This window comes from Lissotriton vulgaris, chromosome 1_1 (assembly GCF_964263255.1).
Source record: "Lissotriton vulgaris chromosome 1_1, aLisVul1.2, whole genome shotgun sequence".
Lineage (NCBI taxonomy): Eukaryota > Metazoa > Chordata > Amphibia > Caudata > Salamandridae > Lissotriton > Lissotriton vulgaris.
The window spans coordinates 1749520877-1749544276 of NC_141685.1; positions in this window are offsets into that span (position 1 = coordinate 1749520877).

The following is a 23400-nucleotide window of genomic DNA, read 5'->3' on the forward strand; positions in this document are numbered from 1 at the left end:
TGTGCATAACCTGAAGAAGGATAGGAAAAGAACAGAAAATTCATAAACAAAACAGGATCTCACAACAAATTGAATTGTTGTTCATGATTCATATACTCACTTCATAATCACACAAAAACTCCATACTGTGTGGAGAAAGGAACAAGAGGCGTAGGGTTCTAGGAGCTAGCGGCCTCCAACATTAAATGTTAAACACAAGAGCTGCTCCTAGTGTGGTGACCACTATGGACGTATGGTTATATTATGAGTGAGGGCATCTAAAAGAATGTGACAGACTGGTCTCACACACCACCTGGTGTCATGCTGCATCATCGGCCAGTCCTCCCCCTCTAAAACTTTCGTTTGCTAGAGGGCGGGCATACACCTGACGACAAGGATGCACTTCTAAACTAATTGGGGGCCTGTGAAAAAGTGAGTGAGGGTAATAATCATTATAGTTATCAAATGATGTTTTAATGTGATTGGTAACTATATGATACTAAAATCAATGGACGGTGTATGGGGAAGTTACTGTCCCCTAACCGTGGTGTGAGCGGTCAACATGTTTCTGTCATGTTGGCCCAAGTGGATTCAGGGCATTTATCAGGACCTTAGTGTAAAGAAGAGGGGACTCCATTCTTACCAACTGGTGGCAAGAAGATACCACTGTGTGGGTGTAACCTGTGTCACTCTCCACTATTGAAATGGCTTCCAAGTTCAAGCCTGATAAAGAAGTTGAAAGGTAGCACCTGTAACAACATATCTGGGTCACGAAAGAAAACTGAAAACAATACATGCAATGATTCAGTTACAAGTGAGTGACTACTTATGTGACATGTGACACTCTATATGTGTGCAAAATAAAAAACTTGATATAGTGAGATGAGATCTCACTGTTCTTACCCTAAATACCCAAGTTACTTCCCCATGTGAGGAGGGGAGGGGAAACCCCTGTTGTTAGACACTGTATGGAAAAACACACACGGGCCGCAATCAACGTGAAAAATTGACTCAGGGTAAAGGAAAATACATGGAAGGAATTTCAGTCATATAAACAGTCATTCAGCACGCAAACACACTCTTACTGCTCCAAGGAACGTTCCCCGCTTTGCTCCTAGGTGTCAGCTCCCGGTCCTACCCGATGTCGGAATGAGGAGGAGATTGCTGAGCTATATATAGTGCGACCACATAAGCTAATTGAAGTTAAATTGGATTGCCATTAAAGGAAATATTCGCCAGGTGCTTCTTAATGATTCTTATCATGTTTTTGGAGTACTGTTCACAGGTTTTCTTGCTTTTGTAGATTTCACTGCTTCATTGCCACATTACATTCTTCCACCACTCACACTGTAGTGTAGTTCCTATATTCCCAATAGCCTCTGTGCATTGGAATAACATAAACAATAGTGTAGACGTAGGACTGAGGTCGACTAGGTCTCTGTTGAATATGTTAGACTTAATTGTGTGTGCCAGCTAGCTCAGACGTCACTAGAAACTTTCTCGAGTAAACAAAAAGGTGTTTAATTTTCCTGAATAGACAAAAAGGGATTAGCTTCTGACAACCGCATAAACATGACAACTTTGCTCCCTCCAGAATAAGGAGTATATCTCCAGAGTCGCGGAAACAATAGATAGCTATTTTACTCAGTCAATCGTGCATGCTTCGTTTCACCAGAGATGCAGAGAAATAGAGAGATGGGCGTTTACAATAAAAGGGTTATTTATTGAGCAGCCTTCTTTCTCATGCAAGAGAAAGGAATTGCCACAATTGCAATACATGTCATAAAGTAAAGTGCATACAGTAAAAGGAGTATTATGAAATAATACTGTAAAAGCATTTATATGGTTTCAAAGCCATAAGATACTTAAAATGGATAAAATACATACAACAATAAAATAATGACTAAACGTACTCAACTTGTGTTTCTAAGATACGCCTACCCCAATGTACCTAACCTAAGCCTAGTACAGGGAAGTAGTAGATGAGTTACAGTTTTTGCCAAGAATCTGAATCAAGAATTTTCTGTGGGTCTAATCAGCTCCGTACCTTGGGTATAGATTGAAGGAGGTCTTGTATCTCTCTCTCAGAACTCGATCTCCCAGCAACCCGCGAGGGTGTCAGGGAAACACTGGAGCTGGAGTTTCTCGGCAGGAGAAAAAACAGCGTCTCTCTCAGTGCGTCAGCAGGAAGGGTCGGCTTCCTTCGGCACTAGCATCAGCAGTGCGTCGGGCAAGTAGATAGCCGATCTGCTCCAAACCACCATGTGTTGCTTAAGGCAAATGTTGGTATATTTATACCTGGAAGGTGCCGAGTTTGACGTAAGGTTGGACATAAGACGTCACTAAGAACTGGCAGTTCTTTCAGGACAAAGTGAATCCAACAAGGGAAGGGGAAAGAGTGATCAATAGTTGTTGAGGCACTCAGTGTTTTGAAAAATACCCCTCACACACCAAAAGGCCCCTTGGTGTCATGCTTCATCGTCGGGGTCTTCGCACCCCTCTATCGGGATGCGGCGTGCTGCGACCTACGACTACGCGGGAGCACTTGCGGTGTTGACTATGTGTGGTGTCCAGTGTGAGGTATATTGAGAGTGAGTGGGGGGTGTGTAGTGAAAAAATATTAAAAAGTACCTGGCACTAGAATATAAAAAGAAAAAAAAATTATTCTGAACTCTGGCTGGTACTGTTAAAAGAAGTGCAGGTCGAGGTCTAAGTTGTATAATGAACTCGACCTCTGGTGTGCGTTGTTGTCGACATGTTTCGGAGACAAGCTCCTTCCTCAGGACGGGGGCACAACCTACTCACGTCTTGTTATTAAAAATAGTGTATTTACAGAAAAGTGAATTTACAATTATAGGCTAAGTGTGCCTACAGCGGTCTGCTACAAGCACAATGACCTGTAGAAAGACAAAAATCACAACTAATGGTTACCCATGTAGCGGGTAGTTCAAACAGGTGCAGTCACCAGGAACCATACCATTTGCTTATTTTATAAGCATGTTAAAACGGACTCACAACACATACAACATAAAACACATAAAGTACTAGGGTACACAGGAACAGGACTCGCTGGTCACCGTCTTACCCCGCACGCTGCTCCGCTGATGCGAGTCCTGTTCTTGTGAGTATGATACAGAACAAACCAAGCAAATACGACCAGTGAGAATCCTCTACAAACGTAAGTGTGATAGAATGATTGATTACAGCTACATCATTCTCCACCACAGATAGCCATTGGAGTAACACCCCGACGTCCTGATTATGCTCATGAAGCCTACAAAGAAGCTTCACAAGTAGGAATACATCTTACAGTACACCCTAGTACTTTATGTGTTTTATGTTGTATGTGTTGTGAGTCAGTTTTAACATGCTTATAAAATAAGCAAATTGTATGGTTCCTGGTGACTGCACCTGTTTGAACTACCCGCTACATGGGTAACCATTAGTTGTGATTTTTGTCTTTCTACAGGTCATTGTGCTTGTAGCAGACCGCTGTAGGCACACTTAGCCTATAATTGTAAATTCACTTTTCTGTAAATACACTATTTTTAATAACAAGGCGTGAGTAGGGAGGGGAGGTTGTGCCCCCGTCCTGAGGAAGGAGCTTGTCTCCGAAACATGTCGACAACAACGCACACCAGAGGTCGAGTTCATTATACAACTTAGACCTCGACCTGCACTTCTTTTAACAGTACCAGCAAGAGTTCAGAATAAAAAAAAATTCTTTTTATACTCTAGTGCCAGGTACTTTTTAATATTTTTTCACTACACACCCCCCACTCACTCTCAATATACCTCACACACTGGACACCACACATAGTCAACACCGCAAGTGCTCCCGCGTAGTCGTAGGTCGCAGCACGCCGCATCCCGATAGAGGGGTGCGAAGACCCCGATGATGAAGCATGACACCAAGGGGCCTTTTGGTGTGTGAGGGGTATTTTTCAAAACACTGAGTGCTTCAACAACTATTGATCACTCTTTCCCCTTCCCTTGTTGGATTCACTTTGTTTATGTAACTATCCCTGTGGAGCACGAATCCAACGACTTGCTCTACCTCCCTCAATTGTTTTTGATAAGTTCTTTCAGGACTCCAGGAGTTCTAGGACAAATCAAAACAGAAGCAGGGGGAATTCCCGGGCTGCTGGAGGCTTGGTTTGTTTAAGAACGCATTGTGCTTTCTAGGAGTCTATGGGAATAGCCTTGTCGTATTTGAACTGCATTGGCTATGACTTAATATGGATATGATTCTTATGCCTTTATAATGATTTGATATAACCACATAAGGGCATAAATCGGGAATGTCTCAATTAGGGTCCTAGATACATTCACAACACCCACTCCACGTATAATGTCCATCATTACTAAATACTAAGCAATACTAAACATATAACGATGCATGTGTTTTCCATCCCACCCCAAAATACATAGTTAGCATTTGAAATGGTATATACACGAAAAATGAGTATGATACTGTACGCTTTTAGTAAGCAGTAGTGTCATTCAGATAATGCATATTTTGTACATTTAGAATGTTGACTGAGTGAATCACGAAATTTACATTTATGAAATGGCTCTTAATACAGAAGAGAAGGTCGAGACCCTTTCATCACATTTATACAAGACTGTACATGTTCTAGAGGCTAAGTCGAAATATTGTCTCTCGAAATTTTAAAATTAGAAATCTTGTTCTCTAAGAATAGTTCTACTTTAAGCAGAGTATCATGTGCCAAAAAAAGTAAATATTTTGGGAACTAGGGAAAAATAATTTCGTTTCTGGGAAGAAAAATAGTTCCAATGTTTTTTAGAAGTTCTGTTTATCAAAACTGAAGGTCAAATTCAGAGTTCAGGGAACGTTGTGTGCTCGCTATTTCAAAAGTTATTCTCGTTGTTAGGAGATAACATTAATTCAGATAGGTTGGTAAAAAATTTGTTTACAACAATAGGTGAAAGTTGGGCCAGGTCCGAAAAAGTAGAAATAGTGCATATGTGCGAAGCATTGCCATCATCGGTTTTTAGATCAGCAATGGTCACGGAAGGTTGTACCTGTGTGCCGCTTTCATCTCGTACCTCACTGCCACCTAATCGTAATAGTGAGGTCTCAATGAATGCCGTCATCAGAATGGGTAACCGCTAGTGAAAAAACGTTGCATGAGCCGACACCGAACCAAGCAAAGTATCGACATCCATAGGTACTGCTGATGGGAGTGTGAGACAGACGTCTAACACGCATTCTTCTCCGCAAAGCAGGCATCGTAAAACAGGTAATATGCAATCTTGCCAGATTGGTCTGAAGGAAAGAAACCAGGTAGTATTCAGATCTCTTAGCTGAGCCATGCCGAGGACTTTAGTGATCCGTTCTCAGTATTGCATTGCTAGGATCGTGTCTTCCATTGTAGCCTGAGTTTTGTCTGTGGCTTGACTTGCCATATCGGAGCAGAAGGAATAAAAATAAGATTTCTGCTACGAGTCCCAAGATGAGAGGCAGGCCGCCGAACACAGAATGTACGAAATTCGGGAAGATGCCAAAAACTGCTTCAGAGGGTGCTAACAGTTCCGAAAAAATTGTCTTAAATACATGTACAATGCCACTGGTATCTGACATGTTTAATATTTGACCTCACATTTCTACGAAATGTACGGGGCAATTTTTTGCTAATAATGCATGTATCTCTGCTGCTGTCCTTGCAACTTGCAGATCATAAGTTTCTCTAGACGAGGTTAAAGGCACAGTTGTTTGTAAAAGAATAGACTTCATTCTGCTTAAAGTATCAATTTGAATAGAAGAGATATTCAAAGAAGGCCATATCGCCGCCTCCATGTCTGGTTTGCTGTTTGGATACAATACTTGCATACAACAAGTGACCATGGAAGAAACGCTCACGAGATAGGCTTTTCCTGGCACCATGCCACAACAGCTGTGGTCACTTATTAGAACGTAGCTGCCGTTGGAAAGCTGTTTGAAAAAAGGCTCTATCTGTGTAGCAAATGGTGCCGTGCAGGTGACATGAAAGGTTATTTGATGACCCTTCGCAGGCTCCATGCAAGTTAATTCCTAGACACAGAAGTGTACCGCTTAGTGATTTTTTACAGTTGTTACCACTAAGAAATACCTCTTTTTTGCCCCCACTCCAACATCTATGTGTATAAGGCAAATTCCAGGCTGACTTGATGTATCCTTTACCCAACCTTTCATACATGCCTGCTGGTATATACTTTTGGCAGTATTGAAACTGAAGTTGTTATCGGGATTGTAATGGTGCCATGGATTATCCACTCAATGACCGGTCGTTCTGACATTGTCAATGGTAATTTTTCGAGTTTTTCAATGCTAAGCACCGTATAGTCTGCCCTTCTTTGTGCCAAAGAGATTTGTTTATCAGTAAGGTTATAGATAGAAAATAATGATGTTGTGTTGATTAGACGCCATGGCACGCTACCTGAACGCAAATTTTGCAACGTCCAGCCTAACTGTACAATAGAACGTAATTGGGACTGGCCATGTTGTAACATTAGCATATCCTGTTCTATTATATCAATAGCAGATGATACAATGCCGTCCAGTGAATAAATTCTGGCGGACAGAGTCGTTAACTCATTGTCCACTACAGAAAGTGAGTTTTCCAAATGAATACGATCAATTTCTCGTATTTTTTTCTGCAGTTTCAATTTGGGTTATTTTCCAAGCTTCATTGTAAGCTGCGTATATACCGGCGTATATGAAACGTTTTTGATGCTGTTTGCGAGGTCCCAGTAAGAAATCTCGCAAGTCAGCACCTTCTTTAAGTAAAGTTAAGTGTTGCCTAATTTCTGGTAGTGTGGATTTCCGTAGCCATTCGAGGCATAGTTTTCCTACACATTCCTGGATGTTGTCTCTGGGAATATCTTGGGTCTGGCCTCTTCTGTACTTTGTTCATGAATCTATCTTGACAGTTATTAATTTCTGTGGGCCAGATCAACCATTTGTTCCAATTAGGAAGTGTTCTGTTTTGTTTTAAAATATGGGATACGTCTAACCCCTCATCTGTAGTGTTATTTCTATGAGGCACAGGCTTTGGTATAGACGGGTTGTTTAAATCTTTTATCTTGGCTAGGTTGTTTGTTGAATGGTGTCATTCAGGAACATTATTTGTTCTGGGATCATGCAGGCTCTGAATAATGATGCTAAACCTTGTACCTGCCATTCTTTTGTACCCCAGACAGTTTTTGTCTCAATGTTATTTTTCCAAAATTCAAAACCAAATGTAGACATTTTTTCATAACATTTTTCAGAATAAATCAATTTAGTGTTTGTCAACATGTTTTTCATTCCTGTCTTATTCATATTTTAAAATAAAGTGTTTCTGGATCAGTGACATTAAATCCTGAGAAGTATGGGAATTTCTCTTAAAATGTTTCCCATTGATTATAACTGAAAACATTTCTAGAATTAGCAGATTTATGCAAATAATGATGCCCAAAATGATTAAAGCAATACATTTCTTCATAATTCAATGAACCTTGTAAATAATCATGTTCTGTAAATTTTGCTGACATTTCTAAATCTGACATCATATTATTCATATTTTTGAAGTCCCAATCATCAGAGAAAGTACTAGGTGCTACAAAGTCCCTTAAAGAAATCTTGAACTGATGTGGATATTTCAAGAGTTCAACCGGGCTATAGATTTCGTAATCAGTATTGTCCCATGCTACACCACCAGGTATAGGAATGGCTGTGATGTTCACTGATGATTGTTCTCTTTTTTCAATGTGAGAGGATCTGTGAGGTTTTAGAACCAAGTTGATGTTCTGACTTGCTGTGTCCATTGTACTGTATTGTCCATCAATCATTCTTCCCAAGCTTAAAACTAAGATGAGCCAGAGCAGGAGGAAAAGTACACGTAACACAATCCACAGTTCAATCCACGGTGAAATCAAATATGTTTCTCCAAGCTGCTGGAAGAGTTCTGTAATTTTGTCTTTGAAAGTTTTGTTTGCCGGCTTGTCTTCATGTTCACTTGGATCATCAGAAAAGTATTCGAAATTGATGAAGTAGCCAGATGCAGTTCTGTCAATTGTTTGGATGGCATCAGGATTGTTATTAATCTTTGTAGTTGCTTCTTCCTTTTTCATATTAGCATAGTCCGAGGCTACATCATTGTAGACAGGCGTTTCTTGACGAACTGTTGCAATTTGGGTTTCAAGAGGCACACGATCCATAGCTTTGTTGCATAGTCTTTTTTTATTCACTGCAGGTTTATCAAATGTGATTAGTCTCTCAGTCTCTCAGTTTGAACCGCTTGGATTGTAGAAAGGTTTGGTCTTCTGCTACTTCTTGGGAGTCTACTGGGCCTACTACTTATTATTGGCCACATGGTTGTGGTTTCACCAGGTCGATTGATACAACTCTGTTCTCCTTTTAACCAGCAATGGGCGGTAGTACGACTGATCTTGTTCCGCTGATAGCTAAGACAGGTACTGCTTTTCTGTAAGAAGGCCCAAATTCCTTCTTCACCACAATCTTTTCTCTGACCAGATCCCCAATCTTTGGAATCCAGACAGGTCTTGCTGGGACAGTTGGTTTCTCTTCAGTGGCCGTTGGCTTTAGCTTTGTGTTACTTAGACTTCTTCTTGTTTCATTCAAGTCCTGTAAAACTGCCAAACGATCTTTGATATCAAAAGCTTTTCGTTCCACCACTGAAGTCTGACAATCGAGGTCTTCGATTATCATTCTTTTACCAAACAAAAGTTCATACGGAGTGATTCCACCCAGAGAATTTCTTGGCAGATTGTTAAGGCTATGTTGGGCACTTATTATATGTTTTGCCCACCCATCACCCGAATCTAATACCCTCGCTGTTATAGATTGCTTTATGTCACATTTTTTTCTCTTCACTACCGAATATCCCTCAGGATGGAATAGACTAGAGTACTGCAATGCAATGCCCATGCTGGCCATGGCCTCCTTGTAAGCTCGAGACTGGTCAGAATGTAGCATGCCAATTGCATATGTGCCGATAAAGACTCGCAAATCTTTTATAACAGTTCTGGCGTCAGCCAAACGCTGGGGCCACATCCAAATGAATCTTGTGCAGGAATCCACTGCGACCATGATATACTTATAGTTGCCATCCCTTTGTAAGGGACCACAGTGGGCCAGGTAAACATATTCTAATGGTTTGTCTTAGATTAGAAGGGGCGTCTACGCTGGTCGTTTCACTGTTGATACCTTCATTTTCTGGCATATTTCACATTCTAAAACATAGTTTCTAGTCTGTTTTGTCATGCATGGCCACCAGTATCTCTGTTTTAATAATGATACTGTGGCGGAAACACCTGCATGTTCAGAGGCGAGCCCTTCGTGGGCCGCTAAGATTAGTCCTAACCTATGTTCCATGTTTGGAATTGCCCTATCCCCCACTCCAGGGATTACAGCAAAAGGAACATTGTTTGCATCAGTTTTGTATGAGTACTTTACTGGAAAGCCTTTCGGGACTGTCTTACCACTGTCTTTTACTGAAGCACTGACAGCTCGCAATATATCGCTGTCTATTTTTGTTTTTGACCGGGAGATTGCAGCTACGGAAGCCGTTTGCACAGCTGCCTTCGCGGCTTCATCAGCCAATGAATTCCCTGCAACGTGGACACCATCACGCTGATGACTCAGTGTATGTTTCACATGAGTCTTTTGTAGTTCTTTCTGCAAAAGACCTACTTGTTCCCAAAGCATTTTATGTTTCATTGTGCCACCTTTTGCATCTTTGAAACCATTTTGAACCCAGTTCTGCAAGTAATCATTGTAGGACTGGATGCAGTAATATGAATCGCACACTATTAGTGTGGGGAATTCGCGATCAGTATTTTCAAGCGCCTTTTTAAAAGTCTGTAGTTCAGCTCTCTGAGCTGTACAATCTCCGAGTGATTGAGTTTTAGTGACCAATGGTCTAAATTTTCCTTCGTGCCATCGACCTTTAACAATCGCGCACGCAGCACTATATGCTTGTTTACCCCCAACTGCGGGCAGTGCTGAACCGTCTGTATATATTATACAGCCGTAATGTTCCAGAGGCAGAATCTCAGTCGGCAGAGGACATTCATATTCGTATTGGAGAAATTCCTGCGTTTTTAGGTTATGATCAAATTCGTATACTATGTCTGGTGCAGCAAGAGAATTAACCCATTGTATCCATCTCGGATGTAAGGCTTTGGCATTCGGAATGCTTGCTCTTGTTACTGCTTCTAAAGCAGGAACAGGTGCAACGATTATTATACGTTTACCTTGTGCGAGGGCTCGTTCTTTAGCTACACCAATTTGTTCCGCAGTTAGAATTTTTTCAGTAGAACTGAATTTCATTTCAGCTTGTGTGTACAAGTGTGATTTGTAAGCTATTGGTACAGTTTCTCCCTCATTAGAGGTGAGGTATGTAAATCTGCATCTTCCTGGGATGACTCGGATTACAAGGTTGCGTTCGTTTGCACGTGTCTTCAGTTTTGTTTTAGTTAACATGTCTGTTTGTAATGATCGTAAAATTTCTGTCTGTTTCTGAGTCCAATCAATTGGTTTGAAATCAGGTTTTATTAGAGGGGTTTAACCCTCTCTGCATAATTTAGAATGTAAGTTCTTCCGAAGTTCAGGAAACCTAGAATTGATTGTACATTTTTCAGCGTTTTTGGAGCTTAGAGTACTGCACACTTCTCTAAGAAGTTGTCAGCTAGGCTTATGCCTTCACTTGATAATTCATATCCTAAAAATAGGACAGTATGGTGGGCAATTCGTGACTTTTTAAAGTTAAATTTGTACCCTTCAGATGCGAACCCAAGTATGATGGTGTTCACTCTTTTCAAGTGTGTCTCGAGGTCATTGTCTGTAAGATAGAAGTCATCGACATAAGATAATGCCTCATCGTCATATATTTGTAGTAACTCTGTTACCCTGTCTGAAAATAATCCTGGGCTACTCTTGAATCCCTGTGGGAGACGACAAAATTGCTTTTAGGCCCCCATGCTGGAGAAAGCAGTCAAATACCTGCTTTCTGGTGCAATGTTTTGACAGAAAAAACCATTGGAAATATCTAATGTTGTTTTATATTTTTTGCGCAGGATATTATTCATTAGTGCTGCACTGTGTGAGTTTTGTACTGCAGATGTTTTGCAACAAGAGTTTAGGTGTCTGTAGTCCAAAACTGAATCGTCTGGCTTGGAGACAGGAAACAAAGGATTGTTCATTTGTGAGGTGCATGTTTCAATCACCCCCTGGTACTCAAGTTGATCTAAGATCTCCCTGACTTGTTTTTTAGCTTCTTGCTTAACAGGATACTGCCTCTGTGCAGTAGGTTAACTGGATTTTATGGTAAGGAGAATCCTCATCCCATCCTACATGATTTTTATATAATGCAGGGGCTTGGGTCACTGCCCATTTTCTGGCATATGTGTATTTTTTATGAATTGGAATGTGATTTGAGAAGGCAGGCATAATCATTTCGTCGCCATGTGGGCACTCCCTAACAAACTCTGGTGGACAGTCTTTTTCTGCTAGAAGGATATCATAACCTTTAGATAGTTTTTCCCAGAGGAGACCTCTTATTTTCTAGTTTTGTCCCCCTCTATACGTAATGTTATTTCATATAGTTTATGGGGCACGCTAACTCTGGTGTCTGCAGTTTCCACTTGAATGTATTCATTCGTGTCCACTATCTCCAGAAGATTCATCAGGATCTAGCGAGCTATGGTCACTTCTGCTGCACTGTCTAGCATTGTTTGGCCCCACTATCCTTTCTTGAGTAGTGTCCTCAGGATCCTCGCCATGTTTTACTTTGATACTGGCTACCTTCTTTTCGGGAAATTGGAATTTTTTACTTTGATGAGCAGGTTCTTTGTCTTTGGACTTGACGCGCTCTTCTTCATGTTCTGACCATCCTCTTCTTTCCGATTTCTGTGAGGAAGTCTGAAAAGATCGAGAGGGACGCGTATCAATATCTTGATATCTGTCAGGTTTTCTCAAATTATGCCTATTTCTAAGGTTATATCTTTTTTCAGAGGGCTCCCGTTGTGGAGACTTGCCCCCCCCCCTTCTGGAGATCGATCGCTTCGTTGGGGAGACCTTCCTCTGGTCTGAAAATGTTTTTCTCTGGGAGTGGTTTGCGTATTACCCTCCCACTTCTTCTTTAGAGAATTGAGATTATTTTTAATGAAAGTTTTTTCAGGATTTTCAGTTCGTTGTAGTTTTAGTGGTTTCCCACCCAAACTATCTCTACCTAATTCCTCATAGGATTGTTCAATTATTCTGGCAAATTCAAAAGGTTGGTCTGCTATATCTGTTTCTTTTAATTTGTGGCGGATTGCCACGGATGCTCCTTCTCCTTTTTTGTTGGTTTAGTAGTATAGCCGAGACTTGCATAAAGTCTTTCAGTAATTTCATACCTAGATTTAAAGCAGGCTCTGTACCGTATTGATTTTGAATCTGTCTTAGTACATCTGGTATAACCGCCATAGACGGAACACCATGTGTTTTTGTGCAGATTGAAGCAAAGACTGTTCCCCAAGTGTCACAGTCCTCCACATGTGGTGCAATCCCCATTGGTAGGCACATGGTCAGAATTCTGTGTTTTTCGTGAGGGGTAGTATCAGGAAATACTGCCTCTATTTGGGTAATTTTTTGAGCTAACCAGAATGAAATTTGTTCCCGTTTTGCGGGTAATTTACCAATGACTGATTGCATGGTCTGTGGTGTAATTTTATTTGTGTTCCCCTGGTGAGGGGTGTGCTGTGGAATTGTTATTGCTGGTTGGACTGTTACAGTTTGCATGACATATTGTACCAATTGTCTATGTATTATAATGAGTTGTTTTAGCTGAACTAAAAGTTCTCCGTTAGACATTTTTTCAATGTCAGGATGTGGTGTATAGCTGGCTAGAACCGGCCATGTGGCTCCTGTTCCACCTAGTGGACCGAGCCTGGTAACGTGATTTTGATCTTTTAGGGCGCCTTTAAACAAGAGCTCATGCTCTTGGTAAGTTAGTGGAATTTCAACCTCCTCGAAAGGGGTGTATTCCTCTGGAGGTTCCCCTGCTATGTAGTAGTGGAACTCATGAGTTACAGCATTTGCTGCTGGAAAATTTATCCATGAATAGAATACCTCTGTCTGCCGATATTTATGTGCCTCGACAACAAATATGACTGTACCACCTCTTGATGATACTCCATTTTCTATAAGTTTTATATTTAAGCTTTTCCTTACATTTACCTCTACATTTATCTCTATTGAATATGTTAGACTTAATTGTGTGTGCCAGCTAGCTCAGAGGTCACTAGAAACTTTCTCGAGTAAACAAGAAGGTGTTTAGCTTTCCTGAATAGACAAGAAGGGATTAGCTTCTGACAACCGCATAAACATGCCAACTTTTCTCCCTCCAAAATAAGGAGTGTATCTCCAGAGTTGCGGAAACAATAGATAGCTATTTAACTCAGTCAATCGTGCATGCTTCGTTTCCCCAGAGTTACAGAAGAATAGAGAGAAGGGAGTTTTCAATAAAAGGGTTATTTATTGAGCAGTGTTCTTTCTCATGCAAGAGAAATGAATTGCCACAATTGCAATACTTGTCATAAAGTAAAGTGTGTACAGTAAAAGGAGTATTATGAAATAATACTGTAAAAGCATTTATATGGTTTCTAAGCCATAAGATACTTAAAATGGATAAAATACATACAACAATAAAATAATGACTAAACGTACTCAACTGGTGTTTCTAAGATACGCCTACCCCAATGTACCTAACCTAAGCCTAGTACAGGGAAGGAATAGATGAGTTACAGTTTTTGCCAAGAATCTGAATCAAGAACTCTCTGTGGGTCTAATCAGCTCCGTACCTTGGGTATAGAATGAAGGAGGTCTTGATCTCTCTCTCAGGACTCGATCTCCAAGCAACCCGCGAGGGTGTCAGGGAAACACTGGAGCTGGATTTTCTCGGCAGGAGAATAGACAACGTCTCTCTCAGTGCGTCAGCAGGGAGGGTCAGCTTCCTTCGGTACTAGCATCAGCAGGGCGTCAGGCAATTAGATAGCTGATCTGCTCCAAACCACTGTGTGTTGCTTAAGGCAGATGTTGGTATATTTATACCTGGAAGGTGCAGAGTTTGACGTAAGGTTGGACATAAGACGTCACTAAGAACTGGCAGTTCTTTCAGGTCTCCAGGAGTTCTAGGACAAATCAAAACAGAAGCAGGGGGAATTCCCGGGCTGCTGGAGGCTTGGTTTGTTTAAGAATGTGTTGTGCTTTCTAGGAGACTATGGGAGTAGCCTTGCCGTATTTGGACTGCATTGGCTATGACTTAATATGGATATGATTCTTATGCCTTTATAAGTATATGACTTGTTATAACCACATAAGGGCATACATCAGGAATTACTTAATTAGGGTCCTAGATACAAATCCCAACAACACCATAATACAAGAGAGGTGTGAGAAAGAGTGTGTTATTTAAGTTAAGTCCTACGCTTTTGGATACCACCCTAGCCATTCCTGTGCTCTAGGGGATCTCTAGTGTGTGCACCAGAGCAGTTCATCTTGCAGGAATACCCAGACGTACCCCATATTATGCCTCCTTCTTAAGCCTAAACCCAAGACGTCCAGGCAACTACTCTTGTCAGAAGCAGTGACCAACTGATTGGTGCAGTATTGACCAAAATGTCAGAGACTATACTGCACTCCCTGATGGCAGAGCTGTCACCAATTCAAACAGCTTTGCATGCAGTACCATTGTAAACCAGGAAACTACCGCCCTATCTCCCTGCTACCATATGTTGGCAAGCTATTGATAAAACACATCAATAAGAACTTGTCCGAATTCCTAGAGCCCAATCACTGCCTCCGCACACACAGATGGGCTTCAGGGCACAACAAAGTACTGAAACTGCCTTGCTGGTAGTATTGGAGGAGTTAAAACAGTCACTGGACATAGGAAAACCAGCTGCTCTGCTCTTAATAGATTTGACCGCTGTATTTGATATGGTAGATCACCATATATTGTGCAGAAGGCTCTTAGACAATGAAATAAAGGGTTCAGCACTCAAATGGTTGACTTCATTCCTGAGTGATCGTTCATTTCAAGTACAGGAAAACAACATCCTCTCCAAAACCATGTCTCTGAAGTGTGGAGTTCCACAGGGCTCCTCACTGAGTCCAACACTTTTTAATGTTTATGTGGAACCACTTGCCAAAATTGGATTGGAATTTGATATTTCCATGACTTTGTATGCCGATAATATGCAGCTGATCATCTCCCTTGACCCAAATAACTGCAGGGATGATGAGAGACTATCCTCCTGCCTGGTCAAAGTAAAAGAATGGATGACGGCAAACCTGCCTAAAGTTAAATGGAGATAAAACTGAACTATTGCTCATTGGAAATAAGGCAATACCGAGGTCTATAATAAACTGGCTGGCATGCTTAGGTAAACCACATACCCCGGCAGAAACAGTAAGAAATCTGGGGTTCTGGCTAGAAACAGATCTTTCTATGATCTCACAGGCGAATAAGGTCACAGCAACCTGCTTCGTACTTCTCAGAAGACTACAAACATTTTTAGACAGAATACCCACCCAACTAAGGAAAACAGTTATCCACTCGTTGGTACCTCGCAACTGGATTATGGAAATTCACTGTTCCTGGGGGCACCTAAATATGTTACCCAGAAATTGCAGATAGCCCAGAATGATGCTGTGAGAATACTGTGTAACAGCCCTGCACAGGACTCAGTAAAAAAGCATCTACGGAAACTACAGTGGCTCCCAGTGCAGGCCAGAATAAAATTTAAAGTATTAGTTATAACTCACAGAGCACGGCACAATAAAGGGCCAAAAAAGTAAGAAATCTAATCTCCCACTATATTTCAAAGAGTCAGCTGCGATCCAGCGTAGAAGAACGGCTAATACAGACTAAGGTCAGTAGGGAAAAATGGGGAAGAGGATCATTCTCCCATGTGTCTCCCAAATTAAGGAATTCCCTACCACTGGAACTCAGGCGGATAGAGGGGGAGTTACAATTCTGCAAAAAGATTTTTTTTAAATGGCTGTTTATGCAATATCTTTAAGGTATAACCTGTCCAAACTCAGTACTTGACTGCGCATTGCTAGGAAGCCCAAGGGTAGCCATGCGCTTTATAAATTCAAAATAATAATAATAAATGTCAGACACTTCTTCTGAAGGTAAATCAATTAGTCCAGACTTCCAGCTCTTGCTACACTAGACTAGATGACACTGACAAGAGACTGTGGGAAAGGAGCATCAGAGAGAATGTTTCAACAGAGTACCTGATAACAGGAAAGAAATATAGACTCTACAAAAGAAGATGACCGATATGGAAGTCTGGAAGACAATAGCTGATAGGACAATGTTAGTCTCTTTGGCAATGTTTGACGCTTAGGTGTTCCAGAGGAGCTGCTCATACTGATTCTAATGCTGTCATATTTCAGTCTACTGCTGGAGTTACAAAGGATGCACCATTCATATTAAGAGAGATGCTCTGGAGCCTAGACCAAGCCCAGTCTGATGACAGAATGTTGCCTCAGGCATAGTGTTTGATTTAGATTGTGGTGGGATTACCATCGTCCCGCCGCTGCGGCGGTTTCAAGTACTCCATCAAGCTGGTGCAGTCCTCACACCGCATTTAGAGGTGGCATCAACAGACTGGTTCCCGCAGTGGCGGCAATCTTCTCAGGTGACTAACAGGACTATATCTCCATCAGGCAGGCAGGTTTGCACCAGGCTGATTTAAATGTCCCCCTTGTGCTGGCTGTGTCTTGGCGGAGGAGTCCTGAGGGAGTGAGGACATGATGGGGTAGAGACAGGTAAGTACTACTTATCATTATCTCACTTCACACATATGTTGTAAATCTGTTAATATGTATATAGGTAATGTATAATGCATGTGGTCATTCTGAATCAGTTCGGAGCGACTCTCAGAGTATCCTTGTCGATCAGAACCTCATCGTACACCCCTATGGATGCCCTTGGGATTATCATGTCAATTTTCAACAGCATTTCCGTGTCTGCCTGTCTGACATGGAAAGGCTGCTAGAAAGTGACTTTGGGGGCCCCTGGTAGGGCCCCCTTGGCCCGGGGCCTATGGTTAATGGCCGAAGGATTACCTAAGGGACCCCCCCTGTAAAACCCTGCAAGGTATGGCAGGCACCATGGAGTGCCTGCGACAGGGTGCAGGGATCTCTACACACACCCCATTTCCCCATAGTAACCTGTTACGGCCCGTTGTCGGGCAGAACACGAGCTCCCATAGGAAACAATGGGACTTCGACCGAACATTTTTCGGTCGCATCGTATTCCGGCAGTTGGAACCACAGACAACAAGTCGGTCGGTATTGATTATGAGTCTGTGTTGTGTGGAGGCTTTTCGCCAGACATCATAATGAGCCCCCAAGTTGTAAGATACATAAAACAATTGCATATAAGAGCAATGTAGAAATACACGCGGCGAAAGCTAATGTTAACAAATGATTGATAGTGAGACAAATGAGACAGAAGCCCTACCTTAGATTGAAGCGGCAACGGAGTTGCTGAGCGTTGTGGTCAAGTAGCAGCAATACAGAAAGGACCTGGACAACTCGAGTTTGGAGGTTTCCTCACCACAGTTGCCTCAATGCAAAGGAACTTAGTAATCGGCTCAGCAGTATTATTGCCAGGACTCCCTCCGACAGCCACGTCTCACTATGACGCCATTGATGCGGAGGAAGATTCAGGCAGAGATGGCATGACTCCAACAGTCTTCCCTCCAAGAAACTGCTAACATCTAAATATAGTTGGTGGACCACCAAGCTGGTGGGTGGGGAAACTGTCAGAAAAGCATTGGCGGGGCCAAATCCGCCAATATCTAAACCAGGCCCATAAATACACATGGCATGACATTGAAATAACAAAAAAGAATCTCCCGTTCATATACCAAAATCACAAGATTCACATCTCACTGGATTTTTCTTTTGCCACAAGAGTGAAACATATGAATGTTCTCACCCTGCGACCACATTTGAGGAAATTTGATCCTTAGATACATCCTTCTGGAACCTGCATTAATGCTGATCACCATGAACAACAAACATAAGGAACTTTATGACCCGGATAATCTAAAAGAGTTCCTGGAATCACTAAATACCTCTGGTACCTTGGGTACAACTATGACAGAAGGCCCACTACAGGAGAGGCTTCAGTAAAAACACCCTTACATCTGAAAGCACCCAGATCCAAATGCTAGCTCAGAGTGAAAACTTAGCAATGGTCACCAAAGGCTGGGTGAACAGAGACAAACCCTTTGATGGCTCCCAAGACAGGGGAAAGAATTGGAACAAGTACACATCCCACCCTTAAACTGTACGGTTAGTGGTATCTTGTGGCTGAATGCTTATGGACTTCTTAGATCTCCTAATACTTTATATCTGGTGGAAGTTCCTGACTATGAATAAACACCATATTGGAGTTGGTGGAAGACATAGGGGTTTTGCCTGGGTTTCCCCATATCAAGAATGCAGTATACCAGATAAAACGAATGTACTAGAAGGGGCAGGTATGTAAATCCTTGTCCGTTTTTTTTTCTGTGGGTCCATGATTGACCTCTTCTAAAAGGTCAGGCAAATTGGGTTTCTATGAGCTGTGAATATGGGGTAGAGGTCTTGACAGAGCAAAGGGCTGAACTTCAGGTTAGATGCACAGTGACCACAGTTAAATATTTTTTTTCTTTTCCTAGTCAGGTGACTATCTGAAGTGGATGTGGAGCATGAAAGCTTAGTTTAGTGTTTAGAGTAAAGGGGAGAGGAGTTGGCCTAACGGCTAGGGTGGTTGACCTCGAATCTGGGGAGCCGGGTTTGAGTCTCGGCAATGACGCTAAACATCCTGTGATTCTGGGCAAATCACTTTATCTTCCCATGCCTAACAAAAAAAATTGAATGTGTCCTCATGTAACCCAACTGGTGCTATATAAAGTGCTCTGCTACCCGATACCTTCAGGTCAAGTTTGCGGTATATACAACTCCGTTAAAAAAAGAATTGTTTGATATTCAGGGGAATTTCACCCTTTCTTTATCTCCACATGATATTTTGGCACTAGTACTGTAACACTCTGTGTCCCTTGGGCATATAGGAGTTTAGTGCCCACTTTTTACACTTAGGAGCCGATTACGATGTCGTTAGGAAAGGCTCCGGGTTGGGATTTGGTATTGCAGAATCCGATTCAGACTCCTTGATTGCTACCATATCGTACAGATTTTCCAACGACCGATTACGATGCCCGGAAACTGTTTGAGCAGTCCGAATCGGTTCTGAAAGACATCAGGACAGCCCTTGTCTTTCAGAGCTGATTTATACAGCTCTATGGACACGGTTTCCAGACGAGCGATTACGATGATTGATTCAGACAGCCGTTCCGATTCGGTTTACCTGGGATAAAAGAGCTGCCAGAATCTGTCTTTGGGGAACTGTTGTAGGCCCCACTTTACCTGGATGTGTCTGAATGGGGACTGTGGGGGTACCCCTCTTACCAACTATGCCCAATGTGGCAGGCATCATGTAGTGCCCGTCGCAGGGTGCAAGGTTTTCTCCAACTACCCCTTTTTTAATGGGAGCCTGTGTTCTCGTTCGGAACACAGGCTCCCATTGAAGTCAATGCAAGTCAGACCGAACAATGTTTGGAAGCATCGTAATCGGTCATCCGGACTCACAGGACCCGATTCATTTGGGAACTATTCCAGAACTGATTCGTTCAGGACAGTTTCCTAATGACATCGTAATCGGGCCCTTGACTTGTGAAACAGGAGTGGCAGCCTTTGCAGAGACCTAATCTGGTTTTTAATACAAGACACCTTCTGACTGCTAGGGGGTATAAGCTCAATCTAGGGACACTGTTTACGACCATTAGTAAAGAGTTTGATTAGAGAAACTGAGTGAGGTAAAGGGTGGTAGAGGGAATTTACAGTGACCTCTGGTTTCACAGCAGAGGAAGGGTAACAGCCCTGTTATGGAACCTCTAGACTATGCTGATCCCCACCAGGCCGGAACATTTTCATCTGGTATCGATTCTGCCACCATTCTCCAAGATTTCAGAGAAAGCTGTCAGCAAGCAGATGTCGAGCTTCATAGAGAGCCACAACCTGTTACACAAGACTTAATTTGGATTCTGCCCCTCATATAGCAGAACCAACTTTACTGCTGGGGCCAGATCTTGGGCGTGGGGGAATCAGTGGCACTGATGTTGTTGGATCTTAGTGTTGTGTTCGACACTGTGTACCAAGATGCTCCCACTGAAGCAAGGGGTGCCGCAGAGCCCCTTGCTGATCCCAACCCTGTTTAATGTATGTTTGTGAAACTGCAACAAATGAAGGATGGAATTCTGAAGGATTCAAACATTCTCCCCCAGTCAAGAGATCTGGGTTAAATCCATTGTTCTTTTGCCCACTGTGCCACCCCAGTTTGGACCCTGCCATATGCAAATCAGTCTTGGCCCTGTGCCTCATGGGAACAGTCCAGACCGAACTGCCAAGCCAGGTCCTCAGTGTACTGGAAACAAGCATCCTGGGACCAGTTTCAGGGCATGTCACCATTCATCAGCCAGGCTAGCTTGAATCTATTGGCACAGTGAGTAAGGGACCCACGTCTGGGCGTATCCATCCCACCTAGGGCTGGACTGTTCCCATGAGGCACAGGATCAAGACTGAGTTGCATATGGCTGGGTTATAACAAGAATGGCACAGTGAGCAAACAAAATATGGATTTAGGCCCAGATCTCTGTACTAGGGTGAATTTATAACAATATTCTGCATTCTGTTCATCAATTGTTATTTTTGCATAATGTATGTGTGCAGCCATTAACAGATGTAATTGAGAGCAATGGGTTCACGAAAGTGTCCTATGCAGATGATACACAGTTCATCATTATGCTATCATAAAATTCCAATCATAGGCAAATTCCTTATGCCTCTGCCTAGCAGAGGTGGCTAAATGGATGGACTCAAATTGTCTTAAACTCTACGCTGGGAAAATAGAAGTTCTGACCTTGGGTATCCCCTCAAACATCTGATCGACCGCATGGTGGCCATAGGAGCTGGGTCAATTCCCTAACTCCAAACCCAAGGTCAAGAATCTCTGTATTTGGGTGGACGGAAAACTGTCATTTGACAAACACATCACTGCAGTAGTTGGGAAATGTTTCGGAATCCTTAAAATACTGAGGAAAATTTTGTGCTTCCTGCCGGCTGCAGCAAGATGGACTGTACTTCAGGCCATGATAGTGTCAATGGCTTATATCTTGGAGTGTCACAGGGCAGGATTAACAGACTACAAACATTGCAAAACCCTGCAGCCTGACTTATAATGGATGTGCGTCAATGGAGGCTGCATTCAAGCAGCTCAATTAGCTCACTGTGAGACAGAGGTCCTCGTGTAAGGCCTTGTGTTACTGTTACAAGACCTTTAATAACAAAGGTCCTCAATATTTGCAACAGTTTATAAGACCTTATGTACCACTGAGGAACCTTAGATCAGAACAGGAGATGTTGGTGATGGTCCCCAGATTTAAGAAAGTTCGAATGGGCATTAGCTTTTTTGGCTACCTGGAGCTTTAATTGTGCAAATTCAGAGCATTTAGGAGTTCGCCAGGCCCAGACGGAAGACTTGTTTAGGAAAAAACTTTAAAACTGGTTCTTTAGCTCAGGATGCAGGTGGTTGATAACGGTCTTAAGGCTGAAATCACCTGTACCTAGTGCTGGGACACCTCAAATGAGGTAGCTATGCACTTTGGATATCGTATTCTTCTTCTTCTTCTTCTTATTATTATTATTATTATTATTATTATTATTATTATTATTATTATTATTATTATTATTATTATTATTATTATTATTATTATTATGATTCTCATGTGATGTCCCCGACCATGGAGCCCCATTGAGCCTTGATATTCTATCCCTTAAAGTTAATGGCCTTACATACTATGTCAAATGGAGAAATCCTTATCCTTCCTAGTCTCCAAGAAGGTGGCTGTAGCATTTTTGCAGGAAATAGACTTGTCTCCGAGCAAATCAGATAAATGTAGGTAGTAATGGGTCTTTAAGGTTCTGCATGCTTGTAACTCTCACGGCACAGGAAGTAATGATGTAGGGTCTGTAGCATAGAAGAGGGAGGTGTCGCTAATCAGATAAGGAAAACTTTCACTGCCCAGTTCTCAAAATGCAGCATGACACTTTGTTGTGCTATGCTTTTGCTAAACTAAAGATTCTGCATGTGGGATTAATATATGCTCTTAATGGATGTAAAGCTACCTTTCTTTCCACCCTCTCTAGGACTCTAATGAAATTTCGTGGGCCCTAACTGGTGCTTGGTGGAGACTGAAACCTAGCAATAGATCCTGTGCTAGATAGGTAAGAGAGACCGGATGGAGCCAATTGGCGAGATAGAGGCATACTACAAGATGCAATGCACAACTATGCCCTGCAAGATGTCTGGGACTTTTTACACCCTAGTGACTGTGACTAGACCTTTGGTTCCTGCGTTCATGGCACATGAAGTGAATTGACTACATTCTAGCCTCTGTTTCAACTTTGTGATTTATCAGTGATTGTGGCATAATGAAACGTTGAATATCAGATAACTGTTCGATACAGTTGTACCTTTTCTTTGATCTAGAGTCACACCCTACGAAACCTAGGAGGATGAACAAGGTATACACTTCCAGAAGAAATAAAGCCCTTCAAGCACACCTAATGGACTTTCTGAATGTCAATGAACAGTTGATCCGCCCAGATCAAATTCTCTGGACTCAATAAAAGGCATAGCTCAGAGGGACCATGAGATGTTAGAACAGATTATCAGGGATCTAAAAATTTACTATAATAGATGTCCTGGCAGAGTAAATTGAGAACCAGCATTTACTTCTTGCTGCATGCGGAATACTCCTTGTGTCCTACTAAAGTGGAGACATTATGAATAAATGGAGAAGGCAGTGAGACCACTGGTGGTGCAACTGAGACAGAGAGAGGCTTCAAGGACTGCAACAGCTATCTGTTCTGAAGATAGAAACTTACTGATACACCATGTAGGCATAACTGATGAATTTACTAAATTCTTCATACACATGTCGGATTCCACCCAAACACTGAAAATGCTTTACAGGACCACTTCCTCTTGGCTACTGCTGTGTAGCGGCGGCTGGCTCAGGTAAGCGTGGTGTTGCGGGGCAGGGCGAGCCAGGGCAAGGCACAGGGAAGCTGACAGACGACAGAATAGGTATTATTTATTTATTCAAATATACCTATTCTGTCGTCTGTCGGCTTCCCCCTACCACACCCTGCCTCGCTACACCACCCCACCACACCTCGCTGCCCCTGCTGCTGTGCCTATTTTCCCAGCTGATCTTTGTAATGAAATGAAAGAGGAAATAATGGAC